Genomic DNA, 5,280 nt, shown 5'->3' on the forward strand with positions numbered 1-5,280 from the left:
ATGGTAGTCAGGATCTTAGGTCCCTGACCAGGGATAGAACTCGTGCCCCACTGCAGTGGGAACACAGAGTCTTAACCGCTGGACCACCAGGGAATTCCCACAATCTGATTTAAAAAGAAAACAGTGGAAAACATTATGGGGCTTCCCCGGTGGCTCAATGGTAATGAATCTGCCTGTCAGTGCAGGAGACAGGTTCAATCCCTGATCTGGGAAGATGCCGTATGCTGCGGAGCAGCTAAGCCTCTGCACCACAACTATGGTGCCTCCGCTCTCCAGCTCGGGAGCCACAGCCGCTAAGCCCACATGCTCCGCAACAGGAGAAGCTGTTGCAGTGAGAAGACCTTCCTCTGCAACTAGAAGTTACAGTGCGGCTGGAGAGGAGCCCCCACTCACCACAGCTAGAGAAGAGCCCAGCAGCAACGAAGACCCAGCACAGCCAGAAATACAATTATTTAAAAAGAAAACAACAGTATGGAGTTTCCTCAGAAAACTAAAAATAGAATTACCATATGATCCAGCAATCACTCCTGGGCATATATCCAGATGAAATTATAATTCAAAAAGACATGCACTCCTGTGTTCAATAGCCAAAACATGGAACAACCTAATGTCCATCAACAGATAATGAATAAAGATGTGGTGCGCATGCACAGTGAAACTAGTCAGCCATAAGAAGACCCAAGCAGGCCATCCTAAGGGGATCAGCCCTGAATATTCATTGGAAGGACTGATGCTGAAGCTCCAGTACTTTGGCCACCTGATGTTAAGAACTGACTCATTGGAAAAGACCCTGATGCTGGGAAAGACTGAAGGCAGAAGGAGAAGGGGACAACAGAAGATGAGATGGTTGGATGGCATCACCAACTCAACGGACATGAGTTTGAGCAAGCTCTGGGAGCTGCTGATAGGGAATCCTGGTGTGCCACAGTCCATGGGGTTGCAGAGTCACAACTGAGCAATTGAACAGATAAAGCAGGAAATAATGCCATTTGCTGCAACAGGGATGCAACTAGAGAATATCATACTAAGTCAAGTCAGACAAATACCAGATGATACCACTTACATGTGGAACCTAAAAGAGGACAGTAATGAACTTACCTGTGGAACAGGAATGGAATCTGGGCCGCAGAGTATTGACTAGTGGTTGCCAAGACAGAGAGTGGTTGGAGAGAGTTGGATTGGGAGTTTGGGATTAACAGATGCAAACCAGTATATGTAGAATGGATAAACAAAAAGATCCTACTGTACAGCACAGGGAACTATGTTCAGTTTCCTCCAATAAACCATAACAGAAAAGAATATGAAAAAGAATGTAGATACATGTATAACTGAGTCATTTTCCTGTATAGCAGTAATTAATACAACACTGTAATTCAACTATTTGAATTACAGGTGTTTCCCAGGTGGCACTAGTGGTAAAAAAAAAAAAACAGCCTGCCAATGCAGGAGACTCGGGTTCAATCCCTGGGTCAGGATGTAAGAGACTTGAGTTAAATCCGTGGGTCAGGAAGATCCGCTGGAGGAGGGCTTGGCAGCCCACTCTAGTATTCTTGCCTGGAGAATCCCATGAACAGACAAGCCTGAATGAAACCTCTCAAGAGTTAGAACAGAACCGGACCTATAAACTTTCTGCCACTCCCAAGACAAAGAGGGCTTCAGCATCCAGGCTGAGATGGCAGGCATACATCTGGTGTCTAGTTCAGGGCCCCCCAAAGTCTAGACACACACAAAATTTGGGAGTTGTCAGAACTCCCAGTTGGTTTTTCAACTCCCATCACATGAAGAAGGGAGAAGAGATGAGGCCCAGTGGGACACTCCAGGGTTCAGTATCATCAGGGAGTTGAGGACAACAGACAAAATAAGAAGAGACCAGAGGGGGCTTCCCTGACGGCTCAACAGTAAAGAACCCACCTGCAGGGGACACCGGCGCAGTCCCTGATCTAGCAAGATCCCACATGCCTTGGAGCAACTTAGCCCATGTGACACAACTATCAACCTGTGCTCTAGAGCCCAAGAGCCGCAAGTACTGAACCCACATGCTGTGACTAGTGAAGCCCTCACGCCCTACAGCCAGTGTTCCCCAACAAGAGAAGTCACCCCTCAACGAGATGCCCTAGCACGGCAACTAGAAAGTACTCCTGATCACTGCAACTGGAGGGAAGCCACCCGGCAACGAAGACCCACCACAGCCAAAGATAAATCACTGTATAAAAGAGTTACTCTTTAAAAGAAATCAGAGACCATAGGAGACTTGCCTGACAGTCAAGTGACTGAGACTTCTCTTTCCAATGCAGAGGGTGCAGGTTGGAGATCTAAGATCCCACATGCCTCGTGGCCAAAAACACAATACATAAAAACAAACAAAAGGCGGGAGCAGGACTTCCTTGGTAGCGCAGTGGATAAGAATCCACCTGCCAATGTAGGAGACAAGGGTTCGATCCCTGGTTCTTGAAGATTCTGAATGGAGCACAGCAACGAAGCCCATGTGCCACAACTACTGAGCCAGTGCCGCAATTACTGAGCCCACGTGCTGCCACTACCAAAGCCTGAGCGCCTAGAGCCTGTGCTTGTCAACAAGAGAAGACTTTGCAATGAGAAGCCCGTACACCACAGTGAAGAGTAGCCCCACTTCCTGCAACTAGAAAAAGCCCAGACAAAGCAATGAAGGCCCGGTGCAACCAAAAGAAAAAAAAAAAAGAAGCAATACTGTTATAAATTCAATAAAGACTTAAAAAAAAAGTCATACTCTTTAAAAAAGAAGAGACCATAGAGGAAATTCCATGGTAGTCCAGTGGTTAGGACTTGGTGCTTTCACTGCCAGGCCCCAGGTTCGATCCCTGGTTGGGGAACTAAGATCCTGCAAACCGGGCAGCATGGCCAAAAAAAGAGAGAGAGAGAGGGAGACTGTAAGAAGAGTGGGATCCAGGAGCTAAAGAGACAGAGGGTGTTTTTGAGACACAGGATCGATCACTTAGACAAGTGCTGCTGATAGGCCCAGGAGATGGGGGTGAGGACTGACCGTCAGGTTTAGCCATGCGGACCTCAGTGGTGACCTTGGCAACAGCCACTGGATGGATTGTTTCCAATGAAACCCCTCTGGGAGCAGTAGGATCCCTGGAGAACAGGAGGAGAGGAACCAAAGACAAGAAGTAGAACAATCTACTGTAGGAGGGTCGGGGAAGGAGCTAGTCTTGCACATTCTAAGATAGGAGCCAGCGCATCATAGAATGCCCAGCAGGAGAGGATGCCTGTTAATTCTTGTCCTGTACACAGAAGAGCCACGTGGCCCAGTGCACTGTGGCCACGCCAGGGCTACAACCTCAAAAGATCGTGCCCCTACCCTGTTCTCTGCCACTTCTGCCCGACTCGTCCATGAGGTTCAGGGCAACTTTGCTTGTGGAAAAGCATGAGCCCCCATCAGCTTCAGTATGTTAGAGCAGCACTCCCCCAAGGTCAGCACATATCCGATCCCTGACTCACAGGTCTGTGTGGGGCACCTCTAACAAGCTGACGGTCGATGCTTCGCTGTTGCCCAGGATCTGGGTGGCACAGGTAGAGCAGGGCCCTGTGACAGGATGCTGGGCGGCCATGCAAAAGGACAAGAAGTATATGCTCTGTGGCAGGAAGACGTTCCAAAGACAACAGATAGAAAGAGCAGGTTACAAAATACTGGGTTGGCCAGAAAGTTCATTCAGGTTTTACCATGAGATCGTATGGAAAAACTCGAATGAACTTCTTGGCCAACCCAGTATCTCCTGCTTCTGCTCTTTTGTAAGAAAAATGGAAGCAATCACACTAAAACATTACCCATGGTTATCAAGGTGTTTCTGTCCTTTAGGCGGCGCTAATGGTAAAGAACCCGCCTGCCAATGCAGGAGATGTAAGAGATGCAGGTTCAATCCCTGGGTCGGGAAGATCTCCTGGGAGGGCATGGCAACCCACTCCAATATTATTGCCTGGAGAATCCCATGGACAGAGGAGCCTGGTGGGCTACAGTCCATGGGGTTGCCAAGAGTCAGACACGACTGAGTGACTGAGCACACAGCACATCCTTTATGCTTCTCTGTGTTTTCTCATATTTCCTGAATTAATATTTTTACTCATGCAATTAAACCATGTTTTAAAAACAACCAGGGCTTCCCTGTGGTCCAGCGGTTAAGAATCAGCCTTGCAATGCAAGGGACATGGGTTCCATCCCTGGTCCAGGAAGATTCCACATGCCTTGGAGCAACCAAGCCCGAGCACCATAACTACTGAGTCCTCACGCACCTAGAGCCCAGGCTCTTCTCAACAAGAGAAGCCAGCATGATGAGAAGGTCTCATACTGCAGTGAAGAGTAGCCCCCACTTGCCGCAACTAGAGTGCAATAACGAAGACCCACCACAGCTGGAAAAAAAAAAAAAAATCTAAACTTAAAAAAAAATTAAAACAACCAAGTGAAAGTCACTCAGCTGTGTCCGACTCTTTGTGACCCCATGGACTATACAGTCCATGGCCAGAATACTGGAGTGGGTAGCCTTTCCCTTCTCCAGGGGATCTTCCTAACACAGGGATCAAACCCAGGTCTCCTGCATTGCGGGTAGATTCTAAACAAGCAAAATAGGTTCTAAACCCTGGAGCTTCTGGCTCCTGTCTCTCCCCACCCTTCATCTCCCCATAGAACACCCCAGAAAGGAGGCTGGGATGAAGTCAGCGGGTGTGAGTCTAATCCCCTTTATCCTTGAACCCTGGGGTGATGTGAGTGTCATCCCCACCTGGGAAGGAAGGTATGTAGCCAGGAATAAATGCTCTTAGAGGGCAGGGCCTCGTGGGGGCATCACCTGAGGCAGCCTGGCACCTGGGAATCTCCTAAACACTAGAGCGAGCCAGCCACCAGTCTGGCGGATGACTGGAGAGGCCGGGGAAACGGGAAAGGCCTGCACCAGCTCATTTGCCCGGGCCGTCGATGTCACCCCGTAGGCCGAGGACTGGGTCTGTGTCCTGGAGTCTTTCTGATCAAATGATTGGGAGACTCAGCCCTCCCCCCAGCAGGCCTGGACGCCTTAGCTCAAGGGCAGCCCTGTGGCCTCTCCCTCCTCACCAGGGATCCCAGCCGGGCAGGGCCAGGGCAAACAGCCTTAACGGTAAGGGGAGGTGGGCTGCGATAAGAGAAGGCAGATAAAACCAGTCCCACTGGGCACGAAGCCCAGCCTCAAGGCCCGGAAGTCTCCGCATGCCCCCTCCCTAGTACTCCCTTCTGCCTGCTCACCTTTAACCTCCACCGGGTTGTTATTTAACTCA

The 5,280-nt window shown here is 49.5% G+C and overlaps 1 non-coding gene across 1 annotated transcript; it reads left to right on the forward strand.

Annotated features, from left to right (window-relative positions):
- Positions 1-2,777: 2,777 nt before the first annotated feature.
- On the forward strand, positions 2,778-2,849 carry TRNAE-UUC (transfer RNA glutamic acid (anticodon UUC)). Its single transcript has one exon. It is a non-coding gene; the product is annotated as a tRNA-Glu (tRNA).
- Positions 2,850-5,280: the final 2,431 nt, after the last annotated feature.

The sequence above is a fragment of the Bos javanicus genome, chromosome 11 (assembly GCF_032452875.1).
Source record: "Bos javanicus breed banteng chromosome 11, ARS-OSU_banteng_1.0, whole genome shotgun sequence".
NCBI classification, from domain to species: domain Eukaryota; kingdom Metazoa; phylum Chordata; class Mammalia; order Artiodactyla; family Bovidae; genus Bos; species Bos javanicus.